Genomic DNA, 22,052 nt, shown 5'->3' with positions numbered 1-22,052 from the left:
CTCTGGGACAAGAGAGAAGCATGTGGGACAAGCCATTACCTATCATGTATAACCTCCTTCCTTCTCACATCTACCTCCATATCGTCCAAGGAAAAATCATAAAATTCCCGAGTAAAAGGATAGTAAAAGGATTCTAAGCCACACAGATCAAATTAAACCAGGCCAATTCAACAGAACTGCATATGGATATGAAGCTGATATTTCTCCCTGGCTGCTATCAGCAAGCAACGTTGTCCCTGCAATGAAGAGTTTTAGCTTTTGAAAGCTCTGAAATGGAAAAGAAAGAAAGAGACAGCTACGCTTTTGCTATTGCTGATGCAGACATGGAAAACTACAACTGGATCAGAATCACATCCAGTGCTGGAAAAGGGCAGGAAACATTGTGCAGAAGCATCTTTGCTTGTTGGAAAATGAGAAAATCAACAGGAATTTTCCTCTACTAAACCAGCAAAACAAAAATGCAACCAACAACAAGCAGGGAGTGTTACTGACACCAGCGTCTAAAGCACTGGGATGCAGTGAAAGCATGTTTGGCAGGGGAACAGCCCTGGTGGTGAGCACTGTCACGTATGGAACCATGGAAGTGTGCCTGAAGGTCCCTCAGGAGGCTCCCATTGTCCAGGCTGAAACTCCCTCAGCACCTCCTCCTTGGCCTTGTGCTCCACAGCCTTCCCCAGCTCCCGTGTCCTTCTCTGCACACGCTCCAGCCCCTCCTGGGATTTCTGCTTCAGATGGGCCCAAAAGTGTTTACGCATATAAAAAGGTAAAAATCTTTCTAAAGTGTAAGATGGCTTTAGAATGTACACATAATTTTGAGAAATGTTGGGAAATTTAAAAATAATAAGCAAAATCAGGATCACAAAATCAGGATCTGAATATTAAGGAAAATTTAAACATTTAGAAAGCTGAGACTGTGAGTTGCTATAGTACCAAACTACTAATGAACCAAGCTGAGACTTCTTTGAGCAGAAAGATCAGAACTGTGTCTAGAAACCAAGACAGATTTCTCTCAGAGCTCAGTTGCTACAACAATAACCTGCCTAGTTCACAAAATGATGTCACAACATCTGACTAGAAAAAAAATAGGGTTATATCTTTTGGAAAAAAAGATATTTTAAGTTTTTAAATGAACAGATTTTAGCCATGCCAGTCGCTTATGAGAGGGTTAATAGTAGGCCAACGTATTAATCACTCTCGCTATATAACTGTTGTTGTTTGACACGAAAAAAGAATTTTCTCGGCAGGAAGAGGTCAATTTGGATATTGACCAATTGAAGGTGGACACGCCTCTGAGAACACAGAGGGGTTAAAAGCAGAATTCCCAGGAGAACTGGCTCTCTTTGGTTCCGGTCAGCGTGCAGTGCAGGACTCTCCCCTGCCCGGCCGTGGCTGGGTGGGGAGGGGAAGGCCCATGGCCTGGCTGAGGTGGGCTCAGGGGTGGAGGGACTGGAACTGGGCTGGCCCCTGCAGATGGAAGGGTGGAGAAATCTGGGATGTCTCCATTTCCCCCAGAGTCTCTCTCTCAAGAGAGACAGAGAAAGAGACAGCGGTGGTTTTATCAGCATCAGCAGTACGCCGCAGGGAAGGAGAAGAGCGAGGGGGCCGCAAGGTGCCCAGCTGCCTGTGGGAGCCAGAGCCTGGGCATCGAGCCAGCCCTGGGAGTCGGGACTTTTAACCCTTCCTTGAGAAATGAAAGCTTGGTGAAATTTCACTCCTCCTCGGTTTGAAAGAGAGGAAGCGAGACAGCTTGGACCCTGGGATGTTAGAAGGAGAAATTCGAGGTGGGAGGAGATGAGGAGTGGTTTTTTTGGCTGGACTTTTCCTTGTTGGCCATAGACTGAACCAATTTTTCTCTTCCAAGAGAGACTGTTTTTTGAGAGGATGCCAGTGAGCCAAGAGACCTGCTTCAGGTAGGAAAAGACAGAAGTGGAGCGAACAGAGAAGAGTTAGGGGGTTTGTGGTGGTGTCCCCTGTCCTCAAAGAAGGAGAAGAAGATCTCTGTTCTTGGACCCTCGGCCTCAAGGGAAAATGGGGGGGACTGTGGTCCCAAACAATGAAAAACTGAACTGTTGTATTTCCCCCTCTTGGCAGGCATCCTTGAAAGGAAAAATCCTAAAAGCACTCTGTCCATCCATGCATTGGTGGTGAGAGCACTGTGCATGGAAAGGAGAAGGGTCACCGTGGCAAACTTCTTCTCCGGGCAGTGCCATGTGTGACATGGAAACACAGGATGTGGCAGTGTGTTTATTGGGGGGTCTGTGGCACAGAGGAGACTCCTGTCCCCCTTGATGGACTGAGTATCGATTGTCTGCAGGGTGGAAACCTGATTGGGGTCCAGATTGTGTCTCACTGTGGTTTGTTAGAGTTGGGTGGTGGGAGAAAGAATACTTTGCATGGCTTTCATTCTGATCTTGGTGTGGGTTTTTTTCCTCTTTTTTTTTTTCCCTTTTATAGTAGTAGCTTAATAAAGTTTTTTTCTTGTTATTAACCTTTGGCCTGCTTTGCTCTGCTCTCGATTGCATTACAGCATTAAATTAAAAGATTGAATTTTCATGGGGGAACTGGCATTGTGCCAGTGTCAAACCATGACAATAACATTAACGAGTGAAATCAAACTTTGAAAGAAAGCAGAATTAACTCCCTTTATTTTTAATTATGTGTTAAAAAGTATTTTGTTACTCTTATGAACTCATGCCAACTGATTGTTGCATTGTGGCAAGACTGATTTTAACTAATTCACGATTTATGTTATGAGAACTCCAGCAGAAGATATTTATTAAGGTTTTAAGGGAAAAATATGTTCGTAGTACATATGAAAAATTTTCAGAAGCTAAATTTTCTAGCAAACTGCCATATGATAAACCAAAAACAGGAACTTTTTTCCTAGGGCAGTGCTGAGAGATACTAAACAAGCTGCAAGAAAAACTTCATTTCTGTCAAATCAACAGGTACTCCTCTTAAAGCATATTCGACCATGACACAAAGAACAAATGAATCATATGGTACATTTTTAGAGAAGTTAACACAAGCTGTTGAAAGACAACGCCCTGATAAAGCAGCTCTTATATTCTTATATTCTCCAAAACCTAGCATTTGTAAATGCAAATGATGATTGCAAAAAAATTATTTCTACATTACCCAAACAGCCTCCAACTGTTACTCAAATGCTTTCAACTTACAGTAAGATTAGCACTCCACAGTATCTTGCTACAGTACAAGCTAATGCCTTTAGAGAACAAATTACTAAATCTCATGATTCACTAAAGAACAAAGTTTAAAAAGCAACTGAAGAACAAATAAAACTTTTTTAAAAAACTCTTGCTGCTGTTCAATGAAATTCTACTACAAAGTCGTGCTTCAGATGTGAGAAGCCTATCATGTGATAAAGACTTACCCTGATCCAATAATAAAATCTGAAGAATACATTCTGCTAGTCCTCAATATCAAAAAGGGAAACATTATGCAAGAAATTGTCATTCTGAATTTGATATAGATAGTAATCACCTACCATTAAACTCCAAGCAAAGCGCGACCCACCTCGCGGTGAAACAAGCAATAGCAACCCAGAATCCAGGGAATTTTGCCCCCTTAGCCGTAACTAGGAGACCTCAAAGCCAAACACAAGATCTACCTTTACCACCAGTACCACAAGATGTTCCTTCTTATTACCTCCAAGGACAAAACTGGAGTTAGCAAACTCAAAATTAACATGGTTTTTAAAAAATTTCTGTTATGAATGTATACCTACAGGTCTGATTAAGAAATCACAACAAAGACAAGAATTTTTAATTATTATAGGTTAAGACAACAATACAAGTCCTGGACTATTAATTTTTCCAGTTATCATTTCAGTGAACTACAATGAAGAGCTAATAGTTTTAGCTCTTCCCCTCAAAGCCCCAACAGTAATTCAACCTAAGACGCCTCTTGCTTTTACAATGGCTTTACCTACAGACATACTCATACAAAATGTATCTCAACAAAATGCTTTGTTAACCAATCAAACCGTGTACCAAGGTGTTATTTCTACTCCAATGCTAGATGTCTTCTAAGTAGAACATACTTAGAAGTATGTTTTAAACCAACCAGAACTGACTTGTGCCCTAACTCATTGTGGTACAACAATTTATGTTAAGGGAAACCAGATACGGTGCAGGTGTCTCTGTAATTTCTCTCCTGTTTTAGCCCAGTAGCTAACACTTAGTATCACCTATGAGAACACTCACAAGGATCAGAGGAACTACTGTTTGTTTACAAAGTGAATCCATGATTACTATTACAAGTCCTGAAAGGAAGATAGCTGCTGTACGTGCCTTTCTATCAAGAATTCCTAGAAACTGGCCTCTCGTCATCATCGCTAGAAAAGACTGTTTCTTCAACATGCCTCTTCATCCTGAAGATGGCCCAAGATTTGCCTGCTCATTTCCAGTCATCAATCAAAGAAAGTCAATGCAAAGATATCACTAGGAATCTTTACCAATGAAGGGATGAAGACTTCTCTAACAATGTAACGATATTTTGTCACACAAGTACTGTGCCCAACTTGACAGAAGCATCCACAATCCACGATTCTACACTACATAGATGATCTACACATTGCAGCACTGACACAGACAAAGATGAAACAAACTCGTGACAGTGCTGTCACTGAAATCCAAAAGACTGAACTAGAATTTCTACATCTAAGATACAAGAAATCCCACTCTAAAAATATCTAAGATAGAAGATAACAAAACAATTTCACCACAAAAGATACAACTTCAAGTCAACATCAACACTTTGCAAGATTTACAGCAACATTTAAGAGAAATTAACTAGATCAAACCAATTCTGAAAATTACCAACAACAAACTTGCTCCACTTTTTGATCTACTGAGAGAAAACTGTGACATTAAACCTCCCAAGGTTTTAACACCTGAAGCTCAACTCACCATAAACAGTCACAAAAACTTTCCAAAGAAGACAAGCCCATCATTATGCTCCCAAGTAACCTTTCTTCTTGACTGCTTTGAGACAGAAGCTACAACTTTATAGCCTCATTTTTCAATGAGCTCCATCTGAGAAAGATCCATTACTAACAGTAGAATAAATTTTACTTCCCTACAAGTCTCCAAAGACAATTTCTACAACCCTAGAGATAATAGCACAAATTGTAATTAAGACCAAAGCAAGAATATTAACCTTAACAGGAAAAGATTTTACAGTTCTATATTTACCTTCAAAGAAAGATTATTTCGATTAGGCATGACAAAATTCAGATGATTGACAAAATGCATTCTTAAATTTTTCAACTGTTTGTGCTATTCATTATCCAAGTCACAAATTATTACAAACAAAATTGAGTTTCAAAAAAAAAGCCCTTGCTAAGTGAAGGGCCTTTAAGTAAGACAACGCTCCTCAAGAAAAACACATAAATCAGTAATTTCAATCAAACAACAAAAAATTAGAAATCAAATATTCAAATAGTCAAAAGTTCTCCTCAAGTAGTTAAACTAGCTGCTGTTGTTAAAGCTTTTCAGCTATTTTCAAAGCCTTTCAATTTAATTACAGATTCTACCTCTGTTACTAATGTAGGTAAAAATATAGTTTTAAAAAATACTAGTAATAATAATTTATATTGTTAGCTTTCATATCTTCATAAAAATTTACAACACAGAACTAACCTATGTTTTATTTCTCATATTAAAACTCATTCATCTTTGCCAAGATGTTTAGCAAAAAGAAATACAAGAACAAAAAAATTGACCATAGTTATCTCAAACACATTAGCAAACTTTTTTAGCACGCAAAATTGAGTCATACCTTTTCCATCAATATACACAAGCACTTGTAGAGACGTTTTGTATCTCTAAATCCCAAGCTAACGCTATCATTCACAGTTACCCTGATTGTCAGCTTGTGCAAACCCCTGTTTCTACAAGAACTGTTCATCCACAAAGTTTATAAAGTCTACAATTATAACAAACATCACTAAATACCCTTCTTTGGAGAGATTTAAAAATATTCATGTTGCAGTAGATTCACTATCAAGTACAGTTTTTACCTCTATCCACACAAGAGAACAAGTAATCGTACCTATCAACATTTTTTACAAACGTTTACTTCATTAAGTGTACCACAATAGCCCCACATATCTATCTCAAAAAGTAACAGCATTCCTAATAAATTAAAATGTTCATCACTCCTTCCGTATTCCCCACTCCCCCACAAATCAAACAACTGTTAAAAAGACACATCACACATTAAAACACACTTAGATCAACAGAAGAGGGGAGCAGAAGTAATACCACAGATAAAATTGAGTAAAGCTTTATATGTTTCTAATTCTTTAAACAGTTCTTTTGCAGAACCAGATCCACCAATTCTTAAGCATTTTACAAATAACACACAAAACTAAAAAAAAAAAATCCTCCTGTTTTAATTAAGACCATAAACAAGACAACTTAAAAGTCCTTTCCAATTAATAACTTAAAGCAAAGAGTATACTTGTATTTCTACAAGCACTAGAAAAGCAAAGTGAATTCCAATAAAGAACGTCAAACCATACACCACACCAAAACACACTAACAAACCCAAATACAAAAGAAAAATTACAAATAATTCACAAAACCTCACCAAAAACAATTAAAGTCAGTCACAAATTTAACCTTTAAATTGAGACCTTAAAAAAGTCAAAATTTATCAGAACCTAATACAGATACTAAACCTAACTTTACCCAACATTAAGAATGGTTTAACTTAGAATTATAGAGCTTAAAACAAACAAAAACAAAAGTACCTTCATATAAAAAGTTTGTAACTTTTTTCCTACATGAATAAATACATGCAGTAGTAAAGCTATGTAACACAAAGTAATAAATAAGTGACAAGTCAAAAGCAGTTTATTTAAAAAGAGAGGGGGAATTGTAGGAATATATAAAAGGTAAAAGACTTTAGAAGTGCAAAAAGGACCCAGAAAGTAGACATAAAGCTGAAAAAGGCTGGGAAATTTCAAAACCTTCTCATGGGAAGCTAGGAAAATACATTTATATTTATCATAAGGAGCAAGAAAGAACAAGAACTTAGTGATAGTTTGAGATGTCAAAAGTCCTAGATATATGCTTTGCAAAAATAGAAAAAGTTTCAATCTTATATAATGAATTACTGTATATCGACTAAGGTTCATAGAAGTCCTTCTGTTAATGTTAAACCCACATGGGTCCTTTTCTTATTGGTTAGGGTATAATGACTCTGCACCTTTTCTTTTATGTTATTGGTTCAAGGAATATGTAGAAAAAGGCTTTGCATAAACTGCCATCTTGCCTTTGATCTAGATTTGCATGGATGTTCGTTTCTCTGTGTCTCTGGCTATTTGCTTGTATGATACAGACATAATAAATGCCAAGTCTGCAACCAGTCCGGGTCCCATCCTGTTTTGTGAGACGCAGAGCGACCGGGCAGAAAGTGGACACAGCACTCTCAGCTCTGGCCGCAGCGCTGCCCAGCCCAGGGGGACGGTCACTGCCCTGCTCCTGCTGCCCCACTGCTGCTGACACAGGCCACGATGCCCTTGGCCTTCTTGGCTACCTGGCCAGGCGCTGGCCACCTTCAGCTGCTCTTGACCGGCACCCCTGGGTCCTTTAGCCCACGCAGCTGCCCAGCCACAAAATTGCCCATTTGACTGCAAATACCGCATTAAATTGTCCTTCTACTTCTACAACCACATCTTCTAAGGAAGTATCATGAAGTCTGATAGGGATAGGAATGTAAGTTGCTGTGACTTCATTAAATTGGGCTTATTCAACTCTGCAGGAAGTTGCTCTCTCTTAAGTATTCATCCCTGTCTGGTGTCATCAAGAAATGTTCTCTCTGCAAAACTGAGTTTGTAGGTCTTCAAAGCTCTGAGTTGGAAATTAGGAAATATCCAGCTATGCCTTTGTATTTGTTGTGGAATGCCTGAAAATGGATTTTCTTTCAGCCTGCATGCCTGGCCCGCTACAGCCTACTGGTTCTGGCAAGTGTTGCCTTTAACATCCCTCTAAAAAACTCGCTTTCACGGCCAAATTCCTTCTGGACCTTGCAGAGGTCTTTGATGGCTTTTTGTGGAATGGGGGAGCACTGTGCGAGGGGCCTGCCCCCCTGCCGTGGGGTGAAGGTGACAGGGGCAGCAGAGAAGGCAGGCAGGGAATGGGGCAGGCCAGAGTTCCCACGCTCCCCCCCGCCGCCCTGACGTGACCCCAAGGCGTGGGAACCGGGGGAGGAGGAGGAGGCAGAGTCAGGGCCAGGGGGAGCGGCTGATGGAAAACTCCCCCAGAGGCGGAGCTGGGGGACGAGATGTTAAATAATTCAACAGGGGAGGTGACTGAGGTGGGTGGAGGAGAGAAGTGGGAGGGACAATCTGGGGAGTGGAAGGGGTTTCGGGAAGAGGCCGGAAAGGGATTGTGGAAAGAAGGAGCACATGTGGAGGGAAAAGCCATGCGGTCCCTGCCATCTTATGTCCTTTGAGAAGAGGGGAAACCATTTTGTGAACTGTGGGATAAGGGGTTGGGAACAGAATCAGGGAGACTAAAGCTTACAGAATGTCTATGGGATGGGACTGTACACTGCAGGGAAACAGGGGAACTGGGAGAGTCCAGAGCAGTGCCAGCACTGTCCTAGTAAGGGTCCCGAGGATTCTCAGAGGGGCCAGAATCTGCCTGTGGACATAGCCAGGATGCCTGTCTAAGAATCCCCGGTTTTTGAAAAGAGGAAGAGAAGTGAGGGGTAGGATTTTTAGAACTGGGGTTTGGTTTGTCAGCCCATGGCTGTGGCAGAGCTTCATAATTGTTTTTAATAATATCCATAATATGCAGTGCCAAATAATTAAATTTGGACAAGGAAGGATCCCTCTGCTTGAGGATTTCCCTTCCAACCTGGTCCCAGAAAGGGACTTGGTGTAATATGGTTGAAGAAATATCTGGGAAGCTCTGTGACACCCACCGGACAAACCTTTGAACATCTGATTTTTTAAACTTTTTATCCCCCCCAACTAGGATGCCCACAACTTGGGAATACAGTCTCCTCTGTGGCAGGGTCAGCTTTGCACCCATGCTGACAGATTTTAAGGTGTGCCACAAAGTCTACAGCCAGGAGAATTACAACAAAAAAGGAAAGACCACCCTGAACAAGTTAGACCACCTGCCCTTCAAGCTCCCCACACCCCGGGAAAGGGAGCTATAACAAAATAATGTGGGGTCTTTCCCCGACACCCAGGGAGCAAGAAAACCCCCCCCAAAGAGGGAATCCCTCCCCCCAACCCTGGGGAGAAAAGGAAAACCCTTAAAAAAAGCAGGAATCTAAGCCCCAAGGACCCCCTCACTCACCAGCAAAAAGGGTCCGGGCACGTCCAGGCAGAAACGAAAAATCCAGGCTGCAGACACGCCCAAGGGGGCACCGACTCCGGTGGTGCCGGCCGGAGCTGCCGGTGCCTTCCCCGGGAGCGCCGCCCACTAAAACGTGGGTCTGCTCCCACCGGGCTAATTTGACGGCCAAAAGGATAAATCCACGGGTCTCCTGGACTCCGAGGGTCCTTCTCCGTGGAGTCAGGCTCTCTTCTGGCTCCCGGTGGGTGCCAAATTGCCGCTTCCCCGCCCCAGACCCCTGTCCTCAGCCCCGGCTAGCTCTCCTGCGGGGCGAGTAGGGCGAGTGAAGCACCCTCCGCTGTACCCGGCGGGGCTTTGGAGAGTGCTTGGTGGGTCCTGGGGTCGCTGCTGATTCCAACGGCGAGGAAATGAGGAGAGGCACTTGTTGGGAGCAAAAACCCGATGTTTATTGAGGTCCTGTGGACCCAACAGCACCGGAGGGGGCCAGCCAACAACTGCAACTGGGAGGTGCTGGCAACAGGTTCCACAGGGAGAGGGAGGGGGGCCGATCAGCCAGTGGGGAACAGACAGGAGTGACTCTGTGGGGATTGACATCTGGGGGATCCAGTGAGGGATGGACAGGGTAGAGGTCCCAGGTGTGGAGTTGCGTTCACCCAGGACCTCATCCAATCACTCGGTGCCCTGGATGGAAGTTTCCAGAGGTAGGGGAAGGGGCACCGAGTGACAGACAAGGCACTTGGGAGGGGGCAGGGGACTGACTCGGCACCTTCCAGGGAAACCGGCACTTGGGGAAAAGCGGGAAAACTCAGGGAGAAACCAATACAGTATGGGGGCACACTGGAACAAACCATGACCAAACCTATTGCAAGGGGGAGGGGAAACAGGACTATGGGAGGATATATTACAATAACATCACTATACATTTTTACATCCACATAGTATCTACCCCCTAATTGTGAGAGCCAACTGTTACATGACTCATCTATAACACACAGAACCAGGAGAGAAGGCACTGTTGGCATAACAGCTGAAACAATTCCTAACAAATCTCCCACATATTTGCATGTTTATTGGATATGCCCAGGGCTCCTGATGATGTACATCTCTGATTTTATTGCCCTTTGGAAGCAGTCAAACTGGCAGTGTCTGCCCACCAACACCAGCTGCTCTGAGCTGGGAACACGCCTGGTGGTGCTGATTTCCAGAGGCTTCTGTGTCCAGGAGAAGATAAGGAAGGAGCAGATTGAAAGGTGCTGGCGCTGCTGCTGCTCTGTGCCAGAGAGCCCTGGCTGGGCAGGGCACGGCGCTGCAGGCTCTTTCTCCTGCCAGAGTTCTGGCACATAAAAAGATAAAGCAGAGGGAAATAGCTGGGAAAGGTTTCATTTTGACCTTTCTAACGTGCTCAACAGAAGTGGCCAAAATGAAAGTTACAGAGCAGGGCCTGATCCCTTCTCCTGCAGGAGAGGCCCTGTACTTTGTAGTATATTGCTGTGGGCTAGATCATAGGATTTTGCCACTGATCCTGACACAGCATTTAGTGTTAAAAGTTGGAAAAAGGTCAGGGACAAGCTGTGGAAAGTCATCTGAGCGGGAGATAAAACTATTGTCAATCTAGTTGTTACTTGGAGATCGCCTTTTGAGGCATTAAAGGAATGGAAAACAGCGGGAACAAGCAGAGTACAACGTGGATGAAGATTTGGGGTTGATAAAGGACTCTGATGGAAGGGATGAGTCAGATGGGGCCTTTGATGGGGAACTTGTTGAATACATCCTTGAAGAAGGTGCAGCTGACCATGGAAGTTACCAGGCAGGCTAGCAAAGCTTCCAGGAAAGTTGCTAGAGCTTCTAGGCCAGCTACCGAAGCTTCCAGGAAAACTGCCAGAGCTTCTGCGCTGGATGCTGAAGCTTTTGGGAAAGCTGCTAAGGCTTCCAGGCAGGCTGCCAAAGTATCTCCTTCTCAGACTCCTAAGCCTCTTTATCTCACACCTGCACAGCAGCTTTCAGCGCTGCCTCTATACACTGCACCACTGCGCCAGTTAGCTGAAATGTCTTTAGCAGAGAGACAAACCCAGCTGTCTGCCCCCTGCTCCCCTCTGACGCTGTTGAGGCAGGATGGGAATGAATAGACTTTGTTCAGAAGGCTGAGACTATAACTGATTTATTTCAAAATACATCGCTCTTTTATACAGAGCTTTGTGCAGTTTGTTCTTCTTCCAGGTACTCTCCTTCTGACCTAATGATGTTTCCGAAGCAGCAGCCTTCAGTACCGAGGCCTGTGTCAGGCCCAAGTGGATTTGGTTAAGTTTCTAGCTCGTGTCTTCAGCGTGGAGTCCAAGGACAGCAGGAAAAGCAGGGCAAGCAACACTTTACCGAGTGAGGAGGCTGAGGCCCGAGATGACCCTCGCCACAGCTCCGTTTCACACCATGCCATGAAAGCAGGTAATTCATGACGGGACAGGGAGCAGGGCCGCGTTCTGCCCGCAGCCACACGCGCAGCGCGCTCCTCGGGCAGCCGTGCCCCCCGAGCGGCGGCACAAGCGCCAATTTCCTCCCGCCGGGGCCGGCTCGGCTGCGGGCGGCTCCAGCCGGCCCCGCCCCGCCCCGGCGGCGCCCTCGGGCCGAGCGGCTGCGGCCCCGGGTCCGGGCGGTGTCGGGGCCGTGCGGGGCCGCGCGGGGCCGTGTCGGGGCCATGTCGCGACACGGGCGGGTCCCGCGGCGGCAGCCCGGCGGGGCTGCGGGGGACGGGGCTGCCGCCGCCGCGGTGCGCGCCCGGGCCGAGCCCCTCGGGGCCGCCGGCGTGGACGAGGTGGTGGCAATAGCGGCGCAGCTGGCCCTGGAGCGGTTCCGGAGCGGGGACGAGGCGGGTGCGCGGCACGGCCCGGCCCGGGGGCAGCTGCGGGTGTGGGGAGGGCGCTGGCAGCGGGTCAGGGAGGGGATCCTGCCCCTCTGCCCGGCCCTGGTGAGGCACGGCTGGGGTGCTGTGTCCATCTCTGGGCTCCCCAGCACGGAGACAGGGAGCTGATAGAGCGGGTCCGGCAGAGACCACTGAGATGAGAGGTCTCTCATCAGGAGAGCTGTGGGAGTTGGTCCTGTTTGGCCCAGAGGAGACTGAGAGGGGATCTCACTAATGCATATGAATATCTCCGAGATGAGTCCCAGGAAGGCGGTGCAGGCTTTTTGGTGACAGGACAAGGAGCAATGGCCATAAATTCAAAGAGAAGAAGTTCCACCTGAACTTGAGGGACAACTTCTTTCCTTTGAGAGTGGCAGAGCACTGAAACTGCTGCCCAGGGAAAGCGTTGAATTTCCCCCTCTGGACACATCCCAAACCCTAGATGTGTTCCTGTGTCACCTGCTCCAGGTGACCCTGCAGGGGGGTTGCACTGGGTGGTCTCCCTTCCAATCCTAACAATTCTGTGTTCTGTAACGTTGAGATGTCAAGATTACTGCCTGTTGCATTGTTACTGTCTTTTCATTCTTATTTATCATTCTAGAGATGGAATTTCCTTCTAGTTTCACTAGTACTGAAAGAACATTTGTTCACCAGCTCTGTCAGTCTCTTGGACTGGTATCTAAAAGCAAGGGGTGAGTCGGGGTACAGTTTTCAGTTCTTTGGTGCAGACGGATAGAATTTCAAGACTAATGATAACCTGATTGATGTTTTCAACATACCCAACTGTGTTGCAAGGAAGAGTATTAGAGAAAAAAGTGTAAAAGTAGCTACAGAAATGAGCATCTTTGTTCATTGCTGTATGCATGCTTGGAAAAGCTTGTGACATGCATTTTGGGACAGCTTGATTTTATACTTTGTGGATTTAATGGCTCCATTACAAAAGGTTCTCACTGTGATTTCTGTTTTTTTTTCTAAAGATTTTGCTTAGCATCTCATACCCTGACAGATAAAAGTTAAGCTAGAGTAGGTTCCTTTTTCCTAAAATAAGTTTTCCCTCCCCCCTGACAGAAAAGGAGCCAATCGATACCTGACTGTAAGGAAGAAGGATGTGTCAGAGGCACACGCAGTCATGACTTGTGACTTGGCTCTCTGTACGAAACACGCCGTTCGGAGCCTAATTCAGCGCTTTCCCGTCACAAATGAGGAACGCGCGGAGCTCCTGCCAAGGACAGAGCGAGGAAGTGCCTGTGCTGTTGAATCTGGTACGTTCAGCATGTGTTCTGATTTGGACTTGTCCATCGACACCACTCGAAACCACCTGCAACCCAGTGACAAAACAAACCTCTCTGTCCCCTCTGGTGTCCTAACAGACACCTTCGAACAAATGCATTAATTTTCCTTACTTTTAAGGTCTTTTATAACTGGTGCTGTGAGGAACTTGGGAAGTCATATCATGCACATTGAGACGTCCACCTTGTGTTGTGTTAATTTAGAATCTTTGAGCCAGTTCCAGCCAAATCTTTTTGGAAGCACATTTTGAAATGTGGCTTCACAGAAGTAACTGTGAGGTGGGGTTGAAGAGTCAGTGTTACTGTGATGCCATAAGAACGCCTATATGAGAAAATGAGGGTGTCTGTTCTGCTTATAGAAATTAATGTCCTTGATAAATCAAGAATTTCAGTTTTTATTTCTTCATCTCTACAAAATAGATTTGGTCCTTAAGAGACTACTGTCCAGACTTCTTGATTTCTTGAATATGGAAGAGTTCACTGAGAGACAAACTTCTGTCGAAATCTTGTTTTTTTATTTTTAAAGCAAGGTTTTCATCTAGATTATTGCTTTAGCAGCTACAAGTGGAAGAATTGCACTGTGTTTCTGTGTGCAGAGATGGGTGTAGTGAACAGAAAACATTTGTACCAGTATGCCTTGTTTAATTGCATGTTTTTGATACGTGGTGTCTCTTCTTGACGTGCTTTCTTTGCTGTTAATTCCAGTTGTTTTTGTTGTTTAATGGGATTGTTATATGAACAGAGGGAAGCTGTAATAAAAGTACTGAAATGCAATGTCTTAGGAGTGTAAGGGATAAGTTAATGAACAGTCTAATATTTGCCTTTCTCTGCATCTCAAGAATGTATTTTTAGTTCTCCTGATTTCTTAGTCTGTCTTGGTACAACAGAGCTTGAAATTTAGTATATGAATCTGTTAATGGCATTACATAATATACATATTATACATATGTATAACTGAGTTTACAGCAAGCTTTTCGTTCTGCCAGAGAATAATTCTCAAGGAATTATAGAGTAGCACTTGCAATGATGGATGTGAAGTAGCTCCCTCAGAAGATGTGCCCATTTTTTGGCTACTTAGGCACTGCTTTCTAACACATCGCACTGCTGTGTGGGGGCCAGGGCTCTTGATACAGCATGCTTGCATTGGTATGATTTCAGGCAAACGTGTGGAATAGCTTAAAGGTTTAACTCTGTCAGCGTGTATTTCTAGAGGGAACTGCAGGTGTGAAATGTGGGCACAGATACAAAGGCCACCAAAATACACCAGGCTGGTCTGGTTTAGTTTGTTTCTCCTTTTGCTCTTTGTAGGCTATTTTGACTTGGAGCAATGCTCTGGAAGAGTCTGGTTTTCTTCAAAATACCTATGAAAGTAATAACTGTTTTGACAAAATATCTATTCCAAGCACTGCAGGACATGCTATAAATATGACATCTAAATGTGTGATGGGTTTGTCACTTTACCCAGAGGGATGCATAAAAAGCCAGCAATGTTAATTTTTAAGTACAATTTTTGAGCAGTGTTTTTGTGACCTTCCTCTGTGTCTGCATAAATAAACTTTTAACTTGTCTTCACAGAAAAGAAAGAAGTAAACAAAATAAGTGGTCGACTTAATGATGGTATCCCCCAGGTCCCAGGGAAAAGAGGGGAATCAGAGTTTGATTCCTTCAGGCAGTCACTACCAGTTCTTGAAAAAGAGAAAGAAATTGTCCAAACCATAAAGGACAATAAAATTGTTTTGATTATAGGAGAGACTGGATGGGGGAAAACGACGCAGGTATGTTGCTTCAATGAAATAAAAACTATAACAGTATTTATTCTAAACTAATGCCAATTGTGTAACAGTTGTGATATGGGGTATTTTGATGCTATTTTAAGGCTTTCCTTTTCCTGTGTGATTGAAAATGTTGTTCCAGTTTATTTTCTTGCTTTTGAAACACTAAGCCTCTAGATAGGTACTAGAAGCATAAATGATTCCTTAGAATTTTATGGTAGATACCATTTATTCATTAAAATAATACAAAATATTGAAGGGAAAGTAGCTGTGATATTTGTAGAACTCTTTTTCTTCTAAGGCTAGTTCTGTTCTTAGTGTCCAGAGTAATCTATTTTTTTGTGTTAAAATGTGAGATTATCTACAGGGCTTTGGTTTTTTTTAGATTTCTCTGAAGCAGGAGGGAGGCACTGTAAGGTTTTTCTTTTAAAAAAACCTAAATAGGTTATACTTAGGAATTTATTTTCTGCTGATTCAGATATGCTTGCTGTGATAATTGTAATGAAAAGTCTTTTGCAGTGTGCAATATTGATGTGCAGTTAATGGTTTCCCTGTGCTAACAAAGCTGTGACTTTCTCAAAGAGCAAATTTGAACCACTTCTTTACAGATCCCTCAATTTATCCTTGATGACTGCTACAAGAATGGAACTCCCTGTCGTGTGTTTTGTACTCAGCCAAGACGTTTAGCAGCTGTTGCAGTGGCTGAAAGAGTGGCAGCAGAAAGAAGAGAGAAGATTGGCCAGACAATTGGTTACCAGATCCGGTTAGAGAGCAGGTACCAATGGTACTTCTAAGTGTCGGTTGATCTTGTGTTGGTCTTGTGAATCTTGTGTACATTGAAACTGCAGTATGTTTGTGTTGCAGCCTCACAGGTGGGATACGTTACTGCAGGTAAGGAATACGTAAGAGTGAAAAGGATGGCTTTCTTACTGTGTTTTGCAGTTTCATGTAGAAGGTTGTCTTACAGAACTGAATCTCAGGTTTTTTCTGTTGATTTCTTCTGCGGAGTGTAGGCATGGAAATCCTTGTCTGATTTTCAGATCAAGTCTACACTTTCTTCTTTTTTTTTCCCCCCTCTCTGCTTTTAACATGTGTGGATCCAAAAGGTCTGCAAACTTTGAAGGGAGGTGTGAAAACCAGCATGCTGTAAGTAATGTTATGTAGTGAGAGTTGATAGGAGCCATAAAAGGGAAAACAAAACAATTGGAATGTGACTGATGAAGCTGAGCATTATTTATCAGTCTAGTCTGGATTAAATGTACTCTTCTTCAGCTTCTGTGTTTAAAACATGAAGTGATGTAAAAGTAAGAGATTTCAGTATCACTTGATGAATTTGTCGGTAAAGCAGAGCATGAATGGATTGTTTGGGGTTTTGACATCTTTGCACCATGTAGCGAAATGACATTTCAGGGAAGGGCCAGCAGTTGAGATATGAGTGACCAGAAGATGGCCAAAGGTTGTGTTGCTTGAGTGAACAAAGATAACACATAGCTGGTGAAAATGAAAGCACTTGAACAATGAAGCCACAATAAGAATTCAAATATGTGTATGAAAGCTCACAAGGATATTAAGAGATTAGAAGAGCTGGTGAAAATGTGTCACAAATAAGCTGGATGATTAATAAATGGAAGTACTATGCTGGCAGAAGAAGAGCAAAGTCAGGTGAAAATGGTAGAATTACTGGAAGCAGTGCAGAAAATCCAGCTTGAGAAAAATCAATACAATTACTCCAGGGAAACACTGAAAGGGAGAGATAACAATATTTTGAGCTGTGGACAAAAGAAATTTGGAGTGGAGATGTTTAGAGAGGTTTGCTTAACTGTCTTCCAGAGAAAAGCGGTAGAGTACAGTACAGAGGAACTTTTCAGCTCTTTTAGGATGGCAGTAGCAGAGGGAGTAGTGAGAATTGCTGTTTTTATTGGGACAGCTAACTGTGTCCCAGGTATAGAATTGTAGCATTTCAGTATTTTCACCTCCTGAAAAACCAGAGGATCAAGCAGATGACCCTGTGATTTAGTCAGCTGTAATGAGTTGTGTCTTCAAGGCAAGGCTTTGGGAGCTGTGGGGAGGCTTCTGTGAGGAGGTGCCAGAAGCCTCTCCCGTGTGTGACAGAGCCGGTGCCAGCCAAGACAGACCTGCCTCTGGCCAAGGCTGAGCCTATCTGCAATGGTGACAGTGCCTCTGGGACAGTGGGGAATGGGGAGGAAAACCTGCACAACAGAGGCAGCGGTTCAGGAAGAGCGGTGAAAGCATGTGAGAGAAGCAGCTCTGCACACAGGAAGGTCAGTGCAGGAGGGGAGGAGATCCTCCAGGTGCCAGGGCAGCCCATGGTGCAGCCCATGGTGAGGCAGCTGTGGCCCAGCAGGCCGTGGAGGTCCGCGGTGCAGCAGGGATCCTCCTGTGAAGGATTCTGTGTTGGAGCAGGTAGATGCTTGAAGGAGGCTGTGATCCTCTGGGAAGTCTGTGCTGAAACAGGCTCCTGGCAGAAGCTGTGGCCCCGGGGAGGGAGCCACACAGAAGCAGGTTTGCTGTCAGGATTGTGACCCTGTGGGGTCCCACACTGGAGCAAGCTGTTCCTGAAGCACTGCACCCTGTGGAAAAGGACCTGTGCTGCAGCAGTTCCTGGAGAACTGCAGCCCATGGGAAGGACCCATATTGGAGAAGCTCGTGGAGAGCCCACTTTCCCGTGGGAGAGACCCACGTTCTCCTTGTCTTTCTCTGGAGCCTGGGAGTCTTTTTGTTGTGTTTCCTCTCCCCTGCCCATGGAGAGGACGGATAGAGTGGCTTGGGTAGGCACCTGGCGTCCAGACAGGCTCATCCCACCACGTGTAGACAAGTACAAAGGCTATATCCAAGCACAGGCTGAGGAATTGGAACCTGGTTTTCCACATGGAATTTTCTAGTAAAATGAATGACTTGCAGGCTTTCTTCACAGTTTACTTTTACTTCCTTATTTATTAAAATTGAATCTTATTCTTCCAATTAGTCCATTGTCCAGAGTTTTGGGGCGCCAAGCACTACAAATTGTTAGGAAATGTCTGGGAAAAGGCACAGTTTAAAAACAAGTGGTGCGCATGAATCTTTTGAGGAGAGAACCGTAATATCTCTTCTGGTCAGCAGCTGCTTTAATTTTTTGATCCATGGAAAGCTTTAAATGGTGCAAACCCTTGAGTTGTCTCTGTGATGTGATCCATAGGGTTTCTCCAAAGACGCTGGTAACATTCTGCACTAATGACATGCTCCTTGGCACGCTGATGGCAGGAGACAGCACTCTCTCCACCGTGACCCATGTTATTGTGGTGAGCATCCTGTGGTCTTTCATGTGGGGTGGAGCAATATGTATTGCTTTGGAAAATGAGGTCCTCATTTGTTTTACTTAAATTTGCGGAGCACTGTAGGTGTTTTTGTTTGGTAGAATCTGAATCAACTTTAAAGACTTCAAAGAGTAGAATGCATGTTTTGTGCAGTTTGGTGTTTTTCTGTGTGTTTGCGTTTTTCCTGTAAAAATATCTTATTTCCATGGCAATGATTAAGTGTGGAATCAGGAGGAGTGGAGAAGGACAGAAGTGTAAATTTTTCTGAACTTCTGTGGTCAGCAGAAAATCCATAGGGAGGCTTACCTTGATGTGGCTCAATGTGATTGTGTCAGAATTTCTCTTACCATTTGTTTTAGCAATACAGGTTTTCAGTCCATTTGTTTGCCCAGAGTTTTCTAGGTAATGTGGAGTCTAATTGCTAGCAAATTATTCAGATTGTTCATTTGCGACTATGTCAATATTCCTGTGATGGAATTGAATAGGTAAAGGGAACTAGAATGTTTTTGGCAAGATTTAAGTACTGAAGATGAAAAGGTAAGTTTAGGTGCCTGCCTGTTTATCAAAGTTAAAAAAACAGGAGAATGATCTATACATTCTTGATGTCAGCCTACAAACTTTGTATTTTGAGTCCTTGTTTCCTTCATTCATAATATAAATCAAAACAGAAGAATGAAAAAGATGATTAATCAGTTATGTGCCTTAACCTACAGGCTTTGTGTATGACTTGTCTAATCAATGTGTCTGTTTTTCTGATTCTGTGGTGTCATACATTTCTTTAAATGCTTATCAGTGGTGAAGTGAGAATTTATTAAAATAAGATTTGTAGTTTGTGGTGTTTTCTTGAAATTTGGCTTCAAATACAAAATCAGAGAGGTTTCAGATACTCACTTCAGCCTCTAAAGTTAAGGTGTTTACAGCTTCAGTGTTGCAAGGCACTCAGTGTGGATAAAAACTTTTTGAGGCGTTTTTGTTTCTTTATGGATAGTTTTTTTTTAAAAAACCTATTACTTAAACTAGACTCACACATTTTAAGGCCTCTGTAATGTGCCACCAAAACATGTATTTTTTTTTAGAGAAGTTTGTTTTTGTCAGAAGTTGTGATCCTGAATCTGTGATGGTTTTTCATCTCTTTTTTTTTCCCCTCCTGTTACAGGATGAAGTACATGAGAGGGATAGGTTCAGCGACTTCTTGCTAATAAAACTGAGAGATGTGCTGCAAAACCAGAATAATTTAAAACTAATTCTCTCTAGTGCTGCTCTAGACGCAAATCTCTTTATTAGGTATTTTGGAAGCTGCCCAGTAATACATAGTAAGTCTTGATCTTAACTCTTAAGTCTGAGTATACCTGCCCTGAGACTCACAGATCTTACTAAACTGTAGCAAATTATTCTGAGGAAAGGCACATGATTAATACACTGAGAATTACAGGAATCCTTGTTCTTTCTGTATGCAGGTTTCTTGTTTCTTGACTGTTTGCACCTCATTCAAAGTGAAGTGTTCTAGTCCCTGGGAGTTCTGTAAATGCAGGTACATCCTGCCCCCCTCCACTCTTAATTGAAGAAGTAGGAAGAGGTTATTGAAATTCTGTCTTCATGCTGATACAGGACTTAGGAGCTACATGAGTGTGATATATATCAGTGCATTCCAGTAGGATCTTACTCTTCAGGCTTTGTGAAGGTTGTTACTGGTTACTGGATAGAACACAGATAACTGTACAAGTTCGGTTCAGAAATACAGGCTTAGGCAGATTGGGTTTCACATGAAAAAAGAATCACATGACTCTCTGATTTAAGGAAAATTAGTAGTTGTTCATCTGGGTAAATATTCAGAAAAGACATCCAGTTTCGCTTAGTTTGTTTGCAGACTCAGTTACCTGCAGTTAGACTACATTCAAATGCAAAGAAAAGTTACCATTATTTGCTGGTTTAATTTCATTTGACTGATCTTTAGTAAAAGCAAAATGTAAATGCGTGGGAGATGGGGGGTTTTTGTGGGTTTGTGGTTTTTGCCCCACCCTCCTGGTTTGCAGGTTTTCTGCATGGGTGACCTCCTCTGGCACCTTGCAATCCTCTTACTTTTTCAACAGTAATGTCCAACTTTAATGTGTTTTGAAAAGTAGCTTTTAAGAGAAATGCTTTATCTGACAATCAGGTAGACTCTCTGCATGTCAGCCTTTTTTAAAAAAATCTCAACGGTTTTAGGAAATGGGATTGCTTACTGGTTTATTTTAGCAAATGTTTGTGAGGAGGAAACCTTTTTTTCCTTCCTTTTTTTGCAGATGGAAGTGTTTAGTTCTCAGTTTTGAATTTCCGCCCAGTTGAATAAGGTTTGCAGCTTGTTGGAGACAGGAATCTGGAAATTACACGTGATTTCATGTGCTCTGAATTTTTTTTACAAGGGAGTGCCTCAGTTGTGATTGTTGTATGACTTTCCAGTTTAGTCTTTTTGCAGCTTCCTGTTCTTTCAGATCGGTCAATTTGTGTTGGAAAATCTGCTGGCAATCTCTCCCAATCTCTCCAGTTTACCACAGTGTTTGTGCTGGTTATGTAACAGGCCAATAACAATACAAAAGATGTTTTTTTCCCGTTTGTTTTTTTGAGTTTTTTTTTTGGTTAATTTAAGAATTAAAAGAAGTGGCTTTGTCTGTTAATGTAATATACAAGGTTTGAGTCTCCTTCAGCAATACAAAATCCTGACCACAGAAACCACATTTGGTAGCTGTGGATCGCTGTAGTACACAGAGTTTGTGATCAGTGTTGGAAAGCTTCCTCTGTGACAGCTTCTAAAAGTATGGGAATTGTGGATTGTTCTTTCTGAAGGAAAATCCTGAGTGTTCCTGAGTCAGGTTAAGGAAGAAGAAATCAAAATGTAGAGATTTTAATCTCCATGCAAAAAGCATCCTGCAATGTCGACAGATAAGGTCTAGAAAACAGTCCTGTTGAAAAAGAAATTGGGATAAATTATCAGAAGGTAAAGGCCGCTGGGATGTCTCATCTGTCCAGAAGTATTCAGTAAAGAAAGCTCAGCTTTGCTGAATTAGTTGAGGACATGGAGATAAGGCTGCCTTCTCACATGATTCTCATGAAAAGAAAGTAGTTCAGTACAAAGATGTACTGTCTCTGTGTGGAACCTTGCAAAAAGCTGTATTAATTGCTTATTAATGAATTACATTTTTAATCCAGATGGCAGACTTACATGGCAAGTTCTTGTTTGTAAGCCTAAACAAAAACGGCTGTTTTCTTTTTCTCATTTAAAAAAAATTGTAGTTAGTAACTGTCAATCTTATGAACATCTCCTGCTGGAGCACTTCATAAAATTGAAGAGGTTGAGGCGAAACAAGGTGGCATTTGATTTTGGAAATGTTTTATTTTGTACAGTTTTGAGAAAAATGAACTCCAGTGAAGGTAGTTTTTTTTAAAAATTAATTCTGTAAGTGAAG

At 42.9% G+C, this 22,052-nt stretch overlaps 1 long non-coding RNA gene across 1 annotated transcript; it reads left to right on the top strand.

Moving 5' to 3' along the window:
* The first annotated feature begins 11,266 nt into the window (after positions 1 to 11,266).
* On the top strand, positions 11,267 to 14,296 carry LOC146763624 (uncharacterized). The gene is made up of 2 exons (XR_014951016.1): positions 11,267 to 12,926; positions 13,303 to 14,296. It is a non-coding gene; the product is annotated as an uncharacterized LOC146763624 (long non-coding RNA).
* Positions 14,297 to 22,052: the final 7,756 nt, after the last annotated feature.

Source organism: Lonchura striata, chromosome Z, assembly GCF_050655825.1.
Source record: "Lonchura striata isolate lonStrDom1 chromosome Z, ASM5065582v1, whole genome shotgun sequence".
Taxonomy (NCBI): Eukaryota; Metazoa; Chordata; class Aves; order Passeriformes; family Estrildidae; genus Lonchura; species Lonchura striata.
Note: the sequence above shows the minus strand (reverse complement) of the source record. Positions and strands in the feature narration are given on the sequence as shown.